The sequence below is a fragment of the Gymnoscopelus braueri genome (genome assembly GCF_963280865.1).
Source record: "Gymnoscopelus braueri genome assembly, chromosome: 24".
In the NCBI taxonomy this organism is placed as follows: domain Eukaryota; kingdom Metazoa; phylum Chordata; class Actinopteri; order Myctophiformes; family Myctophidae; genus Gymnoscopelus; species Gymnoscopelus braueri.
Window position 1 is genome coordinate 8,886,152 of NC_137626.1, and position 19,287 is coordinate 8,905,438.

At 40.1% G+C, this 19,287-nt stretch overlaps 1 long non-coding RNA gene and 1 pseudogene across 2 annotated transcripts in view; one reads left to right on the top strand and one right to left on the bottom strand.

Moving 5' to 3' along the window:
• Positions 1-12,716, bottom strand: part of LOC308080257 (NACHT, LRR and PYD domains-containing protein 3-like) — a 38,713-nt pseudogene extending 25,997 nt beyond the window's left edge. The window contains exons 1-5 of the transcript XR_013935049.1: positions 12,583-12,716; positions 10,530-10,829; positions 1,870-2,154; positions 1,406-1,507; positions 1,145-1,207 (exon numbers count right to left, since the gene is read on the bottom strand). The product of XR_013935049.1 is annotated as an NACHT, LRR and PYD domains-containing protein 3-like (transcript). The remainder of the gene's footprint in view (positions 1-1,144; positions 1,208-1,405; positions 1,508-1,869; positions 2,155-10,529; positions 10,830-12,582) is intronic.
• Positions 1-19,287, top strand: part of LOC308080286 — a 408,660-nt gene that overhangs the window by 318,484 nt on the left and 70,889 nt on the right. The window lies entirely within an intron of this gene.

Here is a 19,287-nt window from a genome sequence, read left to right on the forward strand (position 1 = left end):
AATGACACAGATGGGTTCCCGGATTGAATGGGTTAACCGTTTAAACTCCTTTAAATACGGCTTCTCCACTCACTAGATCTCTGCTTCACTTGCCACGTCTGCCTCCTCCACCCCAGCCTCCACCTTTTGATCAGAGTGTGCCATAGGCTCAAATACTATTGTGATTGTATGTCTGCTGATTCAAGTCAATCTGTCAATGTATTGCTTAGACCCGCTCTTGTATACCTATTAGTCAGGGGATTTTAGATGTGTTACTAGACACCTTTACAAACACATTGGCAAAGATTTTTTTTGGTAAGGAATTTATTCCAAGATTGGAAAATATTCTGCTAATATCCCCTGACTATATGGGGGTTTTGCTTAGTATTTCCTGATTTGCTTAGCATGCTGCTAAAGCAAAATGTAGGGAACATCCCTAGGGAACAGCCCAATAGTGGGTATAGTTTAACTGTACAGGATACAGTTTAACTGTATTCTATTTGTTGCAATTAATGGTACTTTGACGTGAGTGTTCCTGACTGAACTGCTGTAAGGGAAGACAGTGTAGCCTAGTAAACCCTCCCTCCAGAAATCTCATTTGTATTTTATTTCAGGAGTGAGTCTGGCCTGCAGACCTATATGGCCAATTTGGCTGTGGGCTGGAGCTGGGCGGGAGTAATGTAGCTTTGATGTCCAAATGGCCCTTTGATGTCCAATTAAGCCACTTTAGGCTGCAGTGATTATCACCAGGAGTAATTGGTTTGTCTTTGATGTTAATGAGCAGCTTGTATGAAAGGTGTATTGATTAATGACGTGTGAACCACTCGGGTTCCACCTGATTGGCCTACCCCCGCTGTCAATCACAAAACAATGAGCGAGGACACTGATTGGCTCGGTTATTTGGTAATGCACTAGAAACGCCCATACAAGCCTTCATGCCAGACTCACTCCTGGAATCAAATGGAAATGAGATTTCCGGAGGGAGGGTTTACCAGGCTAAAGACAGTGTGCAGGACTCCCCTTTTTTTCTCTTCTCAAGTGCATCATTTCAATATGTGTGCAAAAGGACTTTTTCTACTAAATTATTATTATTATAAATTAATTGGAGGTTCAACTCCAGACCAAGTCACATCACAAACTGCACAAATAAAGTTCTCACACTCACCTTCAGGATCCTCCACAGGCACAGGCTCAGACCCACATGAAGAAAACCTCTTCTTTATACGACCTGAGATGAAATTCAAACAGTGATATTAGGTTTCATGTGAATGCAATCATGTGCATGTACACGTGCACACACACACACACACACGCACGCACGCACGCACGCACGCACGCACAGTTTTATATTGGACATTGCATGTAGCTGTAACATTGTAAGCATGTTGTATGTTATGTGTAACTTAAAATCAGTAGAGAAACTTACCACGATATTTCACACCCAGCATCAAACCCACTGCAATGATGAGAGCAACAATAATGCCTCCAACAATCCTTCCCACAGGTGTCTGTTTCACAGGTTCAGGTTCTTAGGAGACAAAATAAACTTTGCTTTCAATTCAAGAATAATAAATACAAATTCTGCAAAATTTTGGCAATTTGTTTAAATAATGGGGGAGATTATTTTAAACACACTCAGGGAAGTACAATGAAATAGTAGAGTAGAATTCAGACTTGCAGCTGGTTGTCCTGTATTTTTTTTGTAGGTCTAACTCTGCCAGCTGATCAGAGTGAGTGAGCCTGACTAAAAAGCTAGTACGTTAGCCACAAGATGTGGCTTAATGTGTTTTAACATAGCTTAGTTTTGGGATAATTTTAGAAAGAAGGATGATGACAAACTAGTAAATTTCACGAAGCTCTGATCTCTCTCTCTAAATGTAAACTACATACCTTTGTAAAACACGTTGGCAGTGGCATCACTCTGCTCCACACTGAACATGTTCTTCATTTCACAAAATAATTCTTTAACTTTCTTCCCTTCCTCATCGTTGGTGATATTAGACTCTTCAGAGTTCTGTCCAGAGTCAGACACCATCCATTCCCCTTCATCTTTCTTCCAGCGATAGGTGACCGGACCTGAATCTTTGATCATGTCCCCGTAACAGACGAGTACACAGCTGGTAGAGTTAGATTCACAAGGTTTCTTGATAGCCAGCTTTGGCTTTGGGACTTTCTCTGTTGGGAAGAAAGAGTGAACATAGTTCAGAATTACTGGTGATGTTGTCTCCAGACTGCAGTTAGAACATTATGCTGAGAAAAACACATGTTGGCTGTGAGATCTTCTGAAGGTAACGTTACGGTGCAGATAAATGCTTCCCATTCATTTTCTATGGAAGCAGTGTAAACAAAAAAACATAACTTGTCTTGTTTGCAGTATAAAATGTAATGAAAAACTATATTAGACGAAAGGATGCATTTATAATTGAAAGGATTGTGGGATTGAAGGCAGAGCAGAGGCAGAGCAGGTGAGGAGAGGAGAGGAGAGCATCAAAAAGTTTACATTATCTCAAATGTATGCAAAAATTACACTAATTTCGCTGGAAGGCAGCCAATCAGATTGTTGAATGAGACAGGCTAGCAACTGTTACTTCAGAGTGACAGAAAGGAGACAAAGCTTATTATTCACAGATGGATAAACAGCAGCTGAAGACAATAACATAACATGACATAACATGTTTCATTTAAGTGTTTATGTGTGCAGTGGTGGAAAGTAATTAAGTACATTTCTTAAGTACTGTACTTAAAGATATGTTTCACTCTCAAACATGTTTGGGGTCATTTTAATGTCTACTCAGGCTTTTGTATGCACCCCAGACAGTTTTTAAGTTGCTTGATTCAGTGTAGCTATATTCATGTTAGCAGACACGCCCTCTTTCCTATATAAACCGATTGTAACTTCAAACTCCATTTTAACCATGATAGATTATTTGAAAAAACACTCTGGTAACTGATATTGTCTGTTTAATATGTGAGGGGGCTGTGTTTTCTCAATTACGAAAGAAATTGTAAAGAATAAATGAAAACAACAAAAATAAAGGTGGGGTAAGTGATACGTTCTGGTTAAAACAAAAGGGTTTTTGTTTAAAGGTTAAATAACTATATTCTGATAGTAAGCATTGTATAGAGTGTTTGTTCAGTAACAGGGGTCTCCCGGTCTCTCCAGCTCTTTAATAAACAGAGAATAAATGTTCAGGTGGGTTGCCAATTTCAGCCAATCAGGAGAGAGTACCCATCCTCGCTTCATATTTATAGTGTTCCAGTTCCAATTGTGTCTGTGTCATTACATTGTGTCATTACTTTGTGTCATTACTTCCAATTTCACTTTAATCTGTATCCGTGTGAGTTCTCTCTCCTGATTGGATAAAATTGGTATCCCGACCTGAACATGCATTTTCTGTTTAATAAAGACCTGGAGAGACGGAGAAACCCCGGTTACTGAACAAATACTGTTTATAACAATGAGTAGGAGCTCAGCATATTGAGCTAAATAACACTTTTTACCAAAACCCACCTTTAATTGGTTAATTTTCACTTGTTGTCATGTCTCACTTAGACATTTTGACCGGATGTGTGAGTATAGGAAATGTGTGTGGAGACCAAGCAAATCGAATTGTCTCCGTGCCATCTTGTTTTGACAGGGTGAAATTCGCCGCTGTGCATAACGGCGTCATCTTGTTTTGACAAGGTGAAGTTAACGGTTGTGCGTGTGGGTACATACGTATGAAAATGCAGATAACAGCTCTGCTCTCATGAGAGCAGAGGATGTGGTCACAAAGAACCACATGCCTTGCAAACAACACCTGCCTCTCTGCAACGACCATCTCTGCAGGCATGGATGCCGATTTATGTTGGGTGGTAGGGTCCTCAACAACAAGTCACACACACATCAACCAAGTTTTAACCCCTTAATCAGAAATACCAGACGAATGTTAGTTGGACGCATTGTACTCGTAATAAAATGTTTTGCTGTAAGTGAAGACAGTGTGTGCGATCACCATTCTTTCCTGTCTCATGCACTGGCTGCCTGCTCCTATACGCACATGTCCCAGTAGGTGTGCAAAAGGACCTTTTTTTAAAACTACATTTCAAGTCAATTTGACAATTTGATTATTGGCTGATGATGAAACCATAACTGGCATAAGGCCTTTGCAGATTTCAGGGAGAGAGTTTGAATGACCAAAGTACATTAAACATTAAGAACTGGAATACAATTAATGTGATCTGAGTGCAGCTTTGTCAGCGAAGTGTCATTCATGTGTGACTCCTGTTATTTCCTCATGAGAAAATAATAATCTTTTGAGGCACAATATTCCTATGTAACGTGTACATCTCGCTCTGTGTCTGTCTCCTATGCATACATGTTATGTGTTTTATTTTTTATTTTTTTATTTATCTATTGCTTTTCTTTTACATGTGCAGCACTTTGGTCAACTAAGGTTGTGTGAAAATGTGCTCTATAAATACAGTTTGATTGATTGATTGATTGATAAGTTAGTAACTCCCATTATGATTACTGACATCGACTATGCAGATGACATTGCCCGAGTCTCTGACACAGCAGAGAATGTAAGGAAACTACTACGTGACAACCAGGAATAGTTTGGTGACCACCGGAGAGACGGGTGACAGCCGGAATGTAGACGGCATCCGGGAGCAGTATGGGTTGGCGCCCCAGCCTCAGCCCCAGCCTTGCCCCAGCCCCAGCCTTCCGTGAGGAAGAAGCCCAACAAATCCACGGTGAGGCCTTTAAGGAGGGCCATTCAAGCAAGCCGCAAATGGAGCCTGCAGTACCACCACGACCCAAGAAACCATCATGCCAGAAGGAAATGTTTGGATCGGGGGGAGTCTGGTGCAACGCTCAGGTCCTGGACCTGGTGAGACGAAGGAGGAGCCCGGCCAGGAGGCCACCCACAGAGCCTTGTCCCTCCACGTGCCAGAGCGTCCCCCCAGTCACTGTTAGCTAGGGCATTCACAGAATAGTCGAATATTCGAATAGTCGAATATTCGACTATCAAACCACTATTTGACCACTATACATCAAAGTTGATTATTCTCCGACATATTTTTTTAACATTTAGATTTTTGGGGGGGGATTATTTTTTTTTGCAGTGGCTTTTCTACAGCAGACAAGCAGCTGTGAACTCTGGTGTTGGTAGTTCTCCTAATGCATTGATGGTTGATTATTGTCAAATCATTTCATACCGTACGTGACGTTGTGCCGTCACTCAATGTAGCTAGGGAGCTGAAACAGCAGCACTCATGAAGATTTTCTTTTTTTTAAAGCAGAAAAAAACATGGCTCTACGCTCAATGGTGACAACTACAGTGTGTAAATACTTTACTTTACTTACTATTGGGGAGTTTATTAATGTAGTTTGTTTAACAAGTTAGATTGGAGACGTGTCGTTACGTCTAGGGTACAGTAGCAGTCCCTGCTCCTGTTGAGTATATCCACAGCTTGGTAGGACACTACAGTAGCTCTTGCGTTGATGTCATGTTTCTTATTCAATCTTATGCTTATCGAACAAAGGTGCAAACATGTGTCATTAAAGGGATAGTTCACCCTTTTTTCCTATCGATTAGTCACCCCATGGAGACTTGAATTCATGTATATATATTTTTTTGTCGCATTCCTAGCCAATAATTTGATGACCAGCGGACCGGTAGGCAGTGGTTCCGGTAGGAGACACAAAGGAGACTCTTTGTGTCTCCTACCGGAATCGCTGCCGGTCATCAAATTATTGGCTTAGGAATGCGACAAAAACTAAAAAATATCCATGAATTCAAGTCAGTCAAGGGGACTAATCAATAGAAAAAAAGTCATTTTGGGGGTGAACTATCCCTTTAATAAAACGGGTCGAGAGTTTTGCGACTGGCAATGGAGTGAAGTTGATCTTGCATTCATAGCAGTGGTGGTAAAAGTACTCAAATGTTTTACTTAAGTAAAAGTGTCGATACTGCAATGTAGAAGAAATACTCTGTTCTGAAAGTCCTGAATTCAAAATGTACCTGAGTAAAAGTACACAGATATTGGAATCAAAATGTACTTAAAGTAGAAAAGTAGAAAGTACTCATTATGTAGAATGTCCTATTTCACAAGTTTTCAAATGTATGAATTGTATAAAAATCTTTTGAAAATAGACCTACAAGCTCACAAGAATGCGTCGCATTGTGAGCTTGTAGATCTGCTATTTTCAAATGGCCGAAATGCATATACAGTAGGGTTGAAGTGGTTAATGCAGGGGTATTCAACTAGATTAGACCAGGGGGACAAACTTGTTGAATGAATTGAGGTTTGGGGCCACATGCTTATGTAAACAAAAAAAGTAACAAAAAGTTCATGGTTAACCGTTTAACCGGTAACTGTTAAGAAATTTGTAACCAGATAATACCAACGGTTAAATGGTTAATATTTATTTTTCATTTAATTGTTGGTGCAAATGCACCCCCCCCCCCAACCTGGAGGCAGATGCACAGCCACCATGTAAGACTGCAATTCTGCCTTAAGTTAAACACAGGGAAATAAAGTACCATGCACACTTCAAGAAGTTGACAAGCTGACATAGACCTGAAGGCTGTTGGATTTCCTTTTCAAAACGTTGTTTCACAGAATAACACAAGCTGGAAAACTATAATCTGAATTCATATTTTTTCTTCAATCAAAAATCTTGCAGTTTGATAACTGAGGCAATTATGTACTATGCATGATAATGCAGCATGGCAGATCTACAGTAGTAGGAATACATTTCCTACCAGACAGAGTGGAGGATCGTCCCCAAATATTCTGGAATACAGCAGCTTCCAATAATTAATTAGGCTACATTGCACAAAAGTAGTTCAAATCAATTATCATCAACATTGACCATCATCTTCAGTTTAAAAGTACATAAACAAGTGGAGTAAGTTCTCACTATAAACCACATTGTTTCAGAGGACACGCACGCACACACACACACACACACACACACACACACACACACACACACACACACACACACACACACACACACACACACACACACACACACACACACACACACACACACACACACACACACACACACACACACACACACACACACACACACACACCCTCCCCTCTGCAGTCTGTCTCATTTCTCTCCAAAAGCCCTTGATGGAATATGATTAAGGATTACTGTGATTATGGTAAACTCACATTTCATATCGCACACACCATACCTGTAACTTTCACTAACCCCCCCCCCCCAACAAAAAAGAAATAAATACATTGAATTTATTTTTTTTGGAAAATCAATAAATTGCTCCAGGGCCAAGAAAGGTCCTTGCGGGCCTCATTTTGCAAGCGGGCCGCCAGTTGAATATCTAGGGGTTAATTGTACTAATAATCAAAATCTACAAAGTAACTAGTAACTAAAGTTTTCAAATAATTGTAGTGGAGTAAAAGTACAATATTTGCCTCTGAGATGTAGTGGATTAGAAGTAAAATTACTGAAAACTGGAAATACTCCACCAAAGTAAAAAATACCTGAAAATGTTACTTAAGTACAGCACTTGAGTACTATTTACAATTTACAATTTAGGCATTTAGCAGACGCTCTTAATCCAGAGCGATTTACAGTAAGCAAGGACAACACAAGATAATGCATTAATGCATAGAAATAGTAATCTAATATTAAAGTAATACATTAAAGTAAACCAAGAATCTAAAAATAAACTAATACAAAAGTCATCAGCCTGTACATTGAAACTATACACTATAGGATGGCAGGTCAACAATGACCTGGCATCTGTCTACATAACATGCTATCCAAGTTACATTTTAGCCTTTGCATAAGCCTGCAAGGCCATCAAGGCTAGGGCAAGTGCTAGGGGCTGAGGTGGAGTCTGAAGAGGTGAGTACTTAGTTAGTTTTCATAGCCTGCTGTTAGAGCATGTAATCATAAGGCATCTTAGCCTTGTAACGACCGAAGGATGGACATAACTGTGGTTGTTGTTGAACATAGATAGGATAGGCTTGAACAATCATTTTCGGACTTATTCCAAGTTACATTACATTACATTACATTACAGTCATTTAGCAGACGCTTTTATCCAAAGCGACTTACAATAAGTGTATTCAACATAGGTAGGGAACGAAAACTACTAATCACCAGAAGTCTTTAGTGCATTTTCTGCAAAAACAAGCAACCAAGAGTATACCTAGCGCTAAGGTAAAAGTGCAATATATCAGCCACCTATTTCCTTAAACAGATGAGACAAAAATAGCTAAATCAAATGAGCATGAGCTAAAACAAATAAGTGTATCGACTAAACAAGATCCAATAAACAATACAGCAATAGAAAACAAGCGTTCGTACAACTAGTTAACAACAAGTTAAATAAACTGAATGAATAAGTTTGCTACGTTTCTTTTCAATCAGAGCTGTGACGTGTGGCTCTGATTTTTACAGAGTAGAGCAGCAGGTTAAGCTATACTCCTAGCAGATCTAGAAGCTCACAAGGCGCCTATCCATGAGGTGTTGCTCATGTGTAGGTCTGCTATCTACGGAACAGCTGCTGTGGGTTTAGACCAATCAGAACGCACTACATGCATTTTAATGATAAATGCTCGTTTGTATTGGATGAAAAAAATATGATATTTTTCAAAATTTTCAATAGTTCAATATTCATAATCGAATATTCGACTACTTTAAGGTATCGCCTACCAAAAATCTGTATTTGTGAATGCCCTACTGTTAGCTGGTTTCCTATACAACCCCATTGTAACTTCAAACTACATTTTAATGTAAGACTCATTGAAAACACTCTGTCTTGGTTCTGGTGACTGATATTGTCCTTCTTAGGGGCCCATGTATTTTCAATTACTCTTTTCATTTATTTTATTCATTTTTATATATATTTTTTTAACTTTCCATAAACAATATAAAAATAAATGACAAAAGTAACTGCCTGGAGTGCTCACATAAGCCTGAGTAGACGTTGAAATTAGCCAAACATGGTTGAAAGTGAAATATCCGTTTAGGTTTATTTTCATGCCAATACGTAATTTTTTAATAAATTATCACTTTTACTTGTAACAGAGTTTTTTTTATATTGTGTAACTTATTACTACTTAAGTAAAACAAGTCTGTGTACTTCTTCCGCCACTGTCTGTGTGCCAGCATTAAGTTATCTGTACAGGAATTGTTTATGCTGGTATCAAATATACCCACAATTAATATTACCTTCAGCTGCCACCTGTGACCCATCTGTCACAAAGTTCCATTCTTACATTTTGTATGACAAGCTGTTATTATTGTTAAACCCACCAGGAACACTAATACAATCTGTCTGAATCTGTACAGAGAACAACTACATAAAGCATGGTGAACGGTGTTGGAGACCATCGGTGATTCTAGGAGGATTAAACATTTACACACAGCTTGCATTTTAGTGACACGCCCACCAGCATCAAACAGTTGGTGGTGAATGTGATTCTGCTCACATGTGTCTGCACTGTTATTGAACATAGTCAAACTGCAATGAGTCGGGATAATAGAATATGTTCCCAGACAAGTTCAACTTCAGGAAGGTTTTGGTTTTAATTTATAGGCATGCAGAATGAAATGCATAAGAAAAAAAAGACGAAAGTTGCACTCTTTTAGTTAAAATTTGACTGACACCGCTGATTATTTTCAGCATCACAGTAAGTAACATGGACTATGTTAATCTATTTCACTTTCCATCTTTCTTACATTTTTCACTCAATCACTCTCTCTCTCTCTCGTCTGCATATGAACTAGAAAAGTGTGCTCGGAGCACAGGTCTCCCCTAACCTGACGCTTCCAGATCCAAAGAAGCTTTCGTCACACATTTGTTTCTATGCTGTCTTGAGAAACTAGTTACTCAATACCGCCCCCATCTGGCAGAGTCAGGTTAGGTCTCCCCCAGGCTGGGGGCCCACAAACTTTGGAAGGCAGTCATAGCCAAATGGAATGGGATCTCATACATCTTGATCACATGACGCCAGAGATAATGTGTACTTATTTGTGTGAGTTTTGGTACAAACCTGTAGCAGTAGTAGCAAAAAGTGTGTTTTGAAGAAAGAGCAAAATGGCGGGAAATGTAATCTGGCTCAAACGGGCTTATATGTGTTTCTGCAAAAATCAGCCTCCTGGTGGCGCTATAACAGGCCAATGTGAAAAATGCATGGAAGAGGTTCTGCTCTGTTCTCCAGGGAGTGTGCGTGCAGTTTCACGCCCATCGGTCCAGCGGTGCCAGAGATTAGCACACACACACACACACACACACACACACACACACACGCGCACGGTTTTCGGCCTGCCAAAGACTATCACCATCATTAAATGAATCACCCTCACTGATTCTACTGATTTAACACATTCACTCATCCTTAATTCTTGCATTATCAATAAAGTATGTTCATAACAAAACATCCTTCCATTAATCCTGTTCTCTTCTGAGGACTAGATATAGGCTACTGTATGTGTATTGCAAAATGTAGATATTATGATAAAAGTACAACACATAACTATAACATGTTCCTCACAGGACACAATGCATACTTACTGATCACTTTAATGTTATGAGTCTTGTTCTGCAGTCGACCGTTTATCTCCACAGAATATATTCCACTGTCTTCTTTGGTCATGTTGTTGATGACCAACTTTCCAGTGTCTTTATTCAATGCAGTGCGGTCTCTATATGTCCCATAGTAATCCACATCAGGACCTAAGTTATTATACCATTCTGCTACCTTATTGGGGCCATGTTTCCACAGGATGCCAGTGATGGGTTCAGTAACAGAATTAGTAGCTGGAAGCAATTCAAGGACTCCATCGAGTTGCATGTATTTCACATCTTGTTGGTCTGTGTGAAGAAAAATAAAATGTAGGGTTTAGCAGCAGAAACAGAAATACCATATTAAAACTAAACTAAAATGAATCAAAACTCAACAATCTCTACAGTAGCATATACATAATTTCAAATACCCAACCATACATACGGAGAAGTAAAATTATGTGTCATGTTCATTTCAGTAGACAACCATGCACAATTTGAAAATAATTCAGGCTTTATAAAAAAAAAAGACTAGGCCTATTACTAAAGAAAACAGTTTCACATTGTAGCGAGTGCAAGGTTGAGACAATTACAGTAATTATTGTGTACCTCAGAACTGAGGTGTATTAAGTATTTTGCATGAGAGAGACCCAGGCGCAGGACAAACAGCAGTATCACATGAAGAAATAAAGTCTGCACACTGATATTGCTGCAAAAGCTCTGCTGTATTTTTATCGACAGCAATAAAAAATACAGCAGATTTTTTGTAGCAATACCAGTTTGCAGACCTTTTTCATGTATACAGTATTTTCCCTCGTGTTAATTGTTTGGTATAAAAGTAGCATGATCCAATAAAACTAGACAACTTTCAAACTGAATCATAGGTCTATATATTCTAACACTGCATAGTACTAAATGTCCCAAAAGAACAACCTATTTCAGTCAACATGACATTCAGTGTTATTGTCCTTGCATGCTTTTGGCATATTTAGTCTTTTACACACAATACCACATACCGCACACCGCTCACAAACATACGTAACCTTCCTGCAGTGTTCTGACCGATTTACAACTTTCCTGAATCATAAATAGTGTTTTTCATCCAATTGCCTGAATACCTTATGATTTCCTCCCCACTAGGCATGTGAACATATAAAAACTATAAAAGGTTCCCGGTCAATAGGGAATTAATGGGAAAGACTATATTATGTTCATCCAGGAGATGGAGAAAACACACACACACACACACACACACACACACACACACACACACACACACACACACACACACACACACACACACACACAGAGGAAATAATTGTGATTCCTAGTAGATCGGGTGATATAATACTGACAATGATACCAACCAGGATACTGACCATGATACCATCATGATTATGACCAGATACTGACCATGATTATGACATCATAACTGACCATGATACTAACATGATTATGACCAGATACTGACCATGATTATGACATCATACTGACCATGATACTGACCATGCCACTGACATGTTACTGACCATGATACCATCATGATTATGACCAGATACTGACCATGATTATGACATCATACTGACCATGATACTGACCATGCCACTGACATGTTACTGACCATGATACCATCATGATTATGACCAGATACTGACCATGATTATGACATGATACTGACCATGATACCATCATGATTATGACCAGATACTGACCATGATTATGACATGATACTGACCATGATACCATCATGATTATGACCAGATACTGACCATGATACTGACCATGATACCATCATGATACTGACGTACTGTCTGACCATGCTACTGACCATCAGATAGGCTAAACATATTGGTATCCTACTACAGTATTCCATGGGGGCAGTATTGCTGCTTGGAGCATACACAAACTCAATCAAGTTGCTGGACCCATGCTCAGGTGCCAGTCACACACCTGTGACTGGCACAGGTCGCTCAAAATCAGAACAATTAAAAACAGAATAAATGAACATCATGAAGAGTCTGGTGTGTCCATGTTATAAATGTTTTAAAGTGTCTTCTCCTACCTGATGTCAGGATGAGTCCAGCTGCTGTCAACAGACAGACGAACCATGAAGCTCTGAGAAGACGATCCTTCATGATGATGATCGATAACTAATCACCATCAATCAATATGAACACCACACAACCTTCAGTCTATGCTACACACACATTAATGGAGGTGCAGCCTAGAGAGAGACCAATCCTCTTCCTTTTCGTGTTGAAAGTGAAAGTTAAAACTGAACTAATAGGCTACTGAAATGTTAACTCTGTACCCTGTTGTTTAGAACAGTGAAAACGTGTTTTTTGGTCATTTGGGAAGATATCAGTCAGTGTTGTTAAAGTTAAAAATCACTAGACAAAAAATATTCTGAGAATCTAACGTGACCCCTCAGGCCTCTCTGTCTGCTCCGTTGACAGCAACAACAAAAGCACCGACCCCAGAACAGTTTGTATGGATGTGCCTTGATATGAGGAAGGATGACATGTTGCTGCATGCCATGTGGAAGAAAGCAGGGTGGCGCAGCCTGGGTTTGTTACAAAACCGACCCCAGAACAGTTTAGCATACATGGTCTGACTGCACACACAATTGCTCCTCAAGAGAAATATACAAGAAACAGTATTGCCATCTTCCATTGCAGCTCTTCTGTCATACAGTATGACACATCACATTTTTCACAGAAAACTGTTTCCTCTGAGAGCTCCTACATGGTAAGGCTAGTGTTTACATACATAATGTCAGGGTGTGAGACAGATCCTGACACATAATGAACTTCAACAATATCTACAGTACCGTCACTCGTAAAACCACTGGAGTGACAATAAATAAACAGTGTCATATCAAAATGAGCTGTCATGACATTTCCTGGGAATCAGCAATTCTACGTCCATTTCATAACTTGATTGAGTGAGTTGTAGTCATAATTCAGACCTCAGGATATTTAAGAAATGTAAAAAAAAAAAAAAAAAAAAAGATACTGAAACACGTCAATTATGATTTTCTTTCCAAACACAGCAAACGCAAAGCTTTTAAAAAAGTTTTATCATTAAAAATATGATAGTATTTCTAAACATTTCTTGAAATTGTAAGTAGCACTTTATTTATTCTTTTACAGGATCATGTTGAGAGAGCCAGGAAAGGGAAGACAACAAACATAAACCCTTCAAACATTGAGAGTACATGTTTTATTCTGGACATGAGCCCATGAGAATATACATTCAACATCCTTCAAATACGTAACAGAGTTTTAGCAGGTACTAGGTCAGCAGAACTGTTAATTGATTGGAATACTACAATTGTTAAGTAATATGAGAATGCACTTCCACGTCATAGTTTACAAGTTAATAAAGTTCCAAAACAATAAGTCATGAATGAATTACTATAACATGAATGAATCCGTTTTTTTGTTGCATGCATGTAAAATACAGATGTTGCAGACAGTGAAATTATAGTACTTTAAGCTGTGTCAGTGTGACCACAATAAAAATATACGTTAAAAAAATCATAATAAACGTAAAATAATAAAATAAAGAAAATAAAACATACAAAATAAGTCATCATCACCTTCTTTACGTAACTGAAATGTTATGTAGCTTGTGATGAGGCAGCCAGTGGCGTAGTGGAGGGGCAGCAAGCGATGCACCGCGGGGGCGGGGGGGGGGGGGGGTGGCATTTACAAGCACCATCATCGTCTGCAGGGGCCCCTGTCCTTGCGCCGGGGCCCCGCGATTTTGCGCTATGCCACTGGAGACAGCATTTACAGTTTTCTTTTGTCGTTATCTTTTGTTAATCTAACTGCATTTATTGTTTGTGGCGTGAAGTATTCTATACATCTGTTGCTAAATTACATAAACCAATTATTTAGGATCACCATGGCAATCGGATTGAGCAGGGTGTGTCAAGCAGAGACCGTTTAAATACACACACAGTGTGTCTCTGTGCGCGCACACACACGCGCACACACACACACACACACACACACACACACACACACACACACACACACACACACACACACACACACACACACACACACACACACACACACACTTATTGAATGCTTGCACACAAACAGCATACACAAACACATCTGATCTGCATCATTTGAATGATTTATATCAAGTGCCAGAGACAAATCTACATACACAATATCATAGTTCCAATTTTCTGGAAGGTTTGATGTTGAGAGCTTGAATTGTGTGATTATTCAAGGAATTGTACCTATAAAAGGTCAGAGACAACACATTCTCACTTCCAACTCATCAAATACAAACTCAATACAAACTCATGGTCACATTCCTGGGCGTCACTTTCTGACACCACCGATACTCTCTCTACGTGTTTACTTGGATGGAAGCGGTGCCCCAACCCGAGGTACTATGTCAGCCACTCCTGTCTGGGTGAGACTTCAGTCTATGGGGAACGCTGCCTGTTTCGTTTCCTCATGCAGTCCAGCCCAGTGAACAGAGGAACTGTCTTCAGCCAATCAAAATGTTGCATTTGTAACTGAACTGCCTGAACAGAGCTTATTAGGAAGTGAGTTATAGTGCATTTGAGGCCAAGTTCTCCCTCAGTGCTGTTTAGTTTAACTTAGTTCAGTGATAGGATCTCATAGCATTCTGTCGCTCAATGCCTGCACGCCCTGCATAACAAGTGAAATTTGCTTCAACTACTGCAACCTGCAACTACTAGGCTACTAATACAAATGCTGAATTAATTGACTCAATATACATAATTATATTATACTACCATGGGTGTTTAAATATGATGCTGTGGTTGTTTGTATATCGTATTACTAAGGGCGTGTAGATGATGATGTTGTGGGATTTCTATAGAAGTGGATTGCATCACCGCTGGGCCAGCATCAAAACACACCAGTGACTAGAGGTCATTGGTGATGCCTGGTCATGTGACCAAGCTGCCATATTTGATGAGTTCCAAGTGAGAATGTGTTGCCAGTAACACAGGGACCCTAGTGGTCAGACTTTGTACTCACAGTACATTACCAATGGGCTCCCGGTAGGTAGTAAAGGTCTCCTGGTCACTGGCCCCATCTGACACTGACTGTAAATACAGGCCTAAGGAAAAACAAAACACTTGTTTAGAACTGTGAAGAAGACAATTATGTGAAAATACAATACAGGCTATCAAACTCTCTAAAAACAATGATTTTGAAATACTGAACATACATTAGGCTATTTTATTCTACATAACGTGTCCTGATGTGACCTTTGCTTTGATGTGTGCACTGAGCTGACAGCAGCACCTCCATCTGTTTACACTTTGAGATAAAAGAGAGAAATGGATAAACTGACATCCATGTTCCACAACACAGTGTGTTGAGAGAGGATGTTGTGTTGTGTTGTGTTGTGTTGTGTTGTGTTGTCCTCCTCTCTCAACACACTGCTGTTGTGAAGCATGGATGTCAGTTTATCCAAGTCATATAGCTAGATAAATGTGTGCTTGAGACACAGCTTCACATTTTATCAACACTCACACAAACACTAATCCTTCAAATTACACTCATAAGTGTGTAGCCTACACCATTGTAATTTGTATCTAATAAAACATGAAGACTTTTTTTCTAACAATGAATGTGTCCCAGTGATCAAGCCTGTGTTGTGTAAGTTAGCACATAACATAAGATTGTTGTGTTGTTAAATGTTCATGTCTTTCAGTTGACTGGGGAACACAATCTGTTCTGTCTTCACATTTGTCCAAGAGGATGATTTGTCAAGGGGGCATGACATCTGTCATTTGATATTTTGGCCTGTAGCGTTCATTAAAAATGGAAATGAAACCTGTTGGATCAGACTGTTGCAACATCTCAGAGACCACAGTCCTGACTCTGTTTATGTTGCTAAGGAAGCACTGAGCAGAAGCTAATACATCGATTTTAAAATACATATTTAGTGTAAATGTCCTGTCCATCGGTCCTGTGTCACTGTGTGTTGGGGTTTATCTTGCAATAATCACTGAACATGATCCTGTACATATTATAATCAATGTAAAAACAAACATCATTGAAGAGTTCAAACACAACTTGGAACTCGCACGATTTAATTCCATCAAATGTTGCACACGTAACAAAATCACTCACATAAAAGTGTTTCTGCCCTAAAAAGAAAAAAAAAACATTAAAACATTTCGGGGGGAAATGTCACAGCAGGTTCATCAAAGTCCAACATAACATAACACACCAAATATTATAATATTTTAAGGCAGGGGTCTTCAACGTTTTTCAGGCCCAAGGACCCCTTAGCTGAGAGAGAGATGAAGCAGGGACCCCCACTACATATTGGATTCATGTTAAATGTGTGTTTTCAGACATTTAACCACTTCAACCCTCAATACTTTGTAAACTTGACCTTTGGCACAGTACTTGCTCTGCTCTTTTTTCCCTCTACATCAAACCTCTTGTGTCACAGACGCGTTGTGAGCTTATAGATCTGCTATTTTCCCCCCAGAATATGGATGCGATCATGCGAGGGTTCAAGTGGTTAATGTAAAATTACAAAAATAAAGACCCTATCACACAAATAGTTGAAAACCATTAAATCATCTCTATAGTTACTGAGAAATATCCACTTGAAGCATTTTGTTGCAATGCTAGTGGAAATGAATGGGTTCAGCTAGCCAGTAGATAGTGTCATGTTTGTCTGCTGTGTCAGTCATTCTGTATAGTTATTTAAAGATGTGATGTATGTGGCAGCCGGGTATGGTCTAGGTCAGTGGTTCCCAAACTGGGGGTCGGGACCCACAGGGGGGTCCCCAAATTATTTTGGGGGGACCGGGGGGGTCCACAGATGATTAGCTTAATGTGCAATATTGTTTTCTCACTCAACAGTAAACAAACCAACACATAGTATACTGTACGTGTAAACACAGGGTATCTGCACACTTCTTTACAAGTTACAATTTAAGGACTTTTAAAACCTTTTAAAAACCAAATTGGCCAAATTGTCAAATATTACGTAAGAAAGAGACACACATTGTGCCGAATATTTATCTGTGGAAATGAGTCAAACTAAATGTAATGCCTCAACTCCTACAATTCCACGTGCTTGTCAGGGTGGGGGGTCCCCAGTTCAAATATGATTATTTTGGGGGGTCACAGCCTGAAAAGTTTGGGAACCCTTGGTCTAGGCTGTGAGCGGGGGAGGCAGGGTGTCTGCAGCAGGTCAGGTAATGATGTCACAGGGGCAGGTTATACTGTATATACTATTTATTGTGTGTTCTAGCCGTGTCTGTTGTACTGAGGCTGAGGTTCTGGATCAGAGCGCAGTAGCATAGAGCTTTGGCATCCTATTTAACCTGCACACTGACACAATGACCACTGAGAGGTCTTTAAGACCACAGCAATGTGGTGTGGATGGACAGAAGAGCTGAAGGCCGTGAGCCTGTTACCTCTGCTATCTGAAGAGTTAGCAGTAGTGATGTGCGGGTCGGGTTTTTTCATGACCCGCCCCGCCCCAACCCGCGACGGAACGCGACCCGCCTCAACCCGCCCCGCAAACCCATATATAAATCTATGGCTCAACCCGCCCGCGACCCGCGGTGGGAATATATATATATATTATATAGCGCTCTTTTAAGTACCCAAAGTCCCTTTAAATGTCTACAGTAGCACAACATTGTCATGGGCTGAATAAACAAGCATGTTGTTCAAAATAGGGTTTTTTTTTCTTTTTTTCGTGGAGAGCGGCTGACCCGCTCACCCTCAGCCCGCATAATTTTCTCTGAAATCCTGACTCGACCTACCCGCGCCGCGGGTTACGGGTCGACCCGCTCATCACTAGTTAGCAGAGCCTATACCAGCAGGCTTCACTGCGCCCTCTCCTGGTCCAGAAGGGGTACTGCAGCATACTACATACTGGTACTGTATGCAAGGGAGTAGGCCTACACACCAAGCTCTGATGGACATGGACTGTATGCAGACCATGATCCACCAGCACTTGGTTTGTCCAGAGGCTTTATGAGAGGCTCATCAGGTAAAGCTAAGGTGCTTTACCTGATTTACGGGTCCATTTGGTTCCATATTCATGAGTATCCTTTGGTGAACATGAGAAAAAGCGTAGGGCTCTCTGGCCTTACGTACCCTCTCATTTCGGGCAAGGATTGTCCCAGGGTTCATTAGGTTACTGAGAGGGACTGTGATTGTGGGGGGGGCATCACACCCCATTTAAGGAGATGTCATCTGCTTCTCTGGTTACCATGGTGATGGAGAGAGTTGACAGACCCTGGCCCAGTGTGTTGTGATGACTAGGGTTGGGATCCTTTAGGATTTTAACGATTCCGCTTCCATAACGATTCCCTCGTAACGGTCCCATTCCTATAGGGGGTTCCAAATGGACCCTTACAGGTCTGTAACTCTAAGAGTACTCTCAGGGTCCATTTACGGGTCCATTTGGTTCCATTTGTACCCTCTCAGAGTTATGGTGGTCCTTAAAACGTTTGCTATACAATTAAAATACTAGTGGTTCTCAGACGTGAAGTCCACATACCAGCTCTGACAGGGTGATAAAATCGGTTCCGGAAAAGTGTGTCTAAATCTCAGATTGACCTACTTATTGTAGATGAATTATACGTATGTTTTCCAAAGCACAACAGTGTTCTGCTGTCACCTACAAGAGTCACGTGACCATAAAGGACATTTATGCAGGATCTATTTCCTAAAGAAGAATGTATGTAACAGGACTTCTGGGATATTAAAAGCACTGTCATGTCACA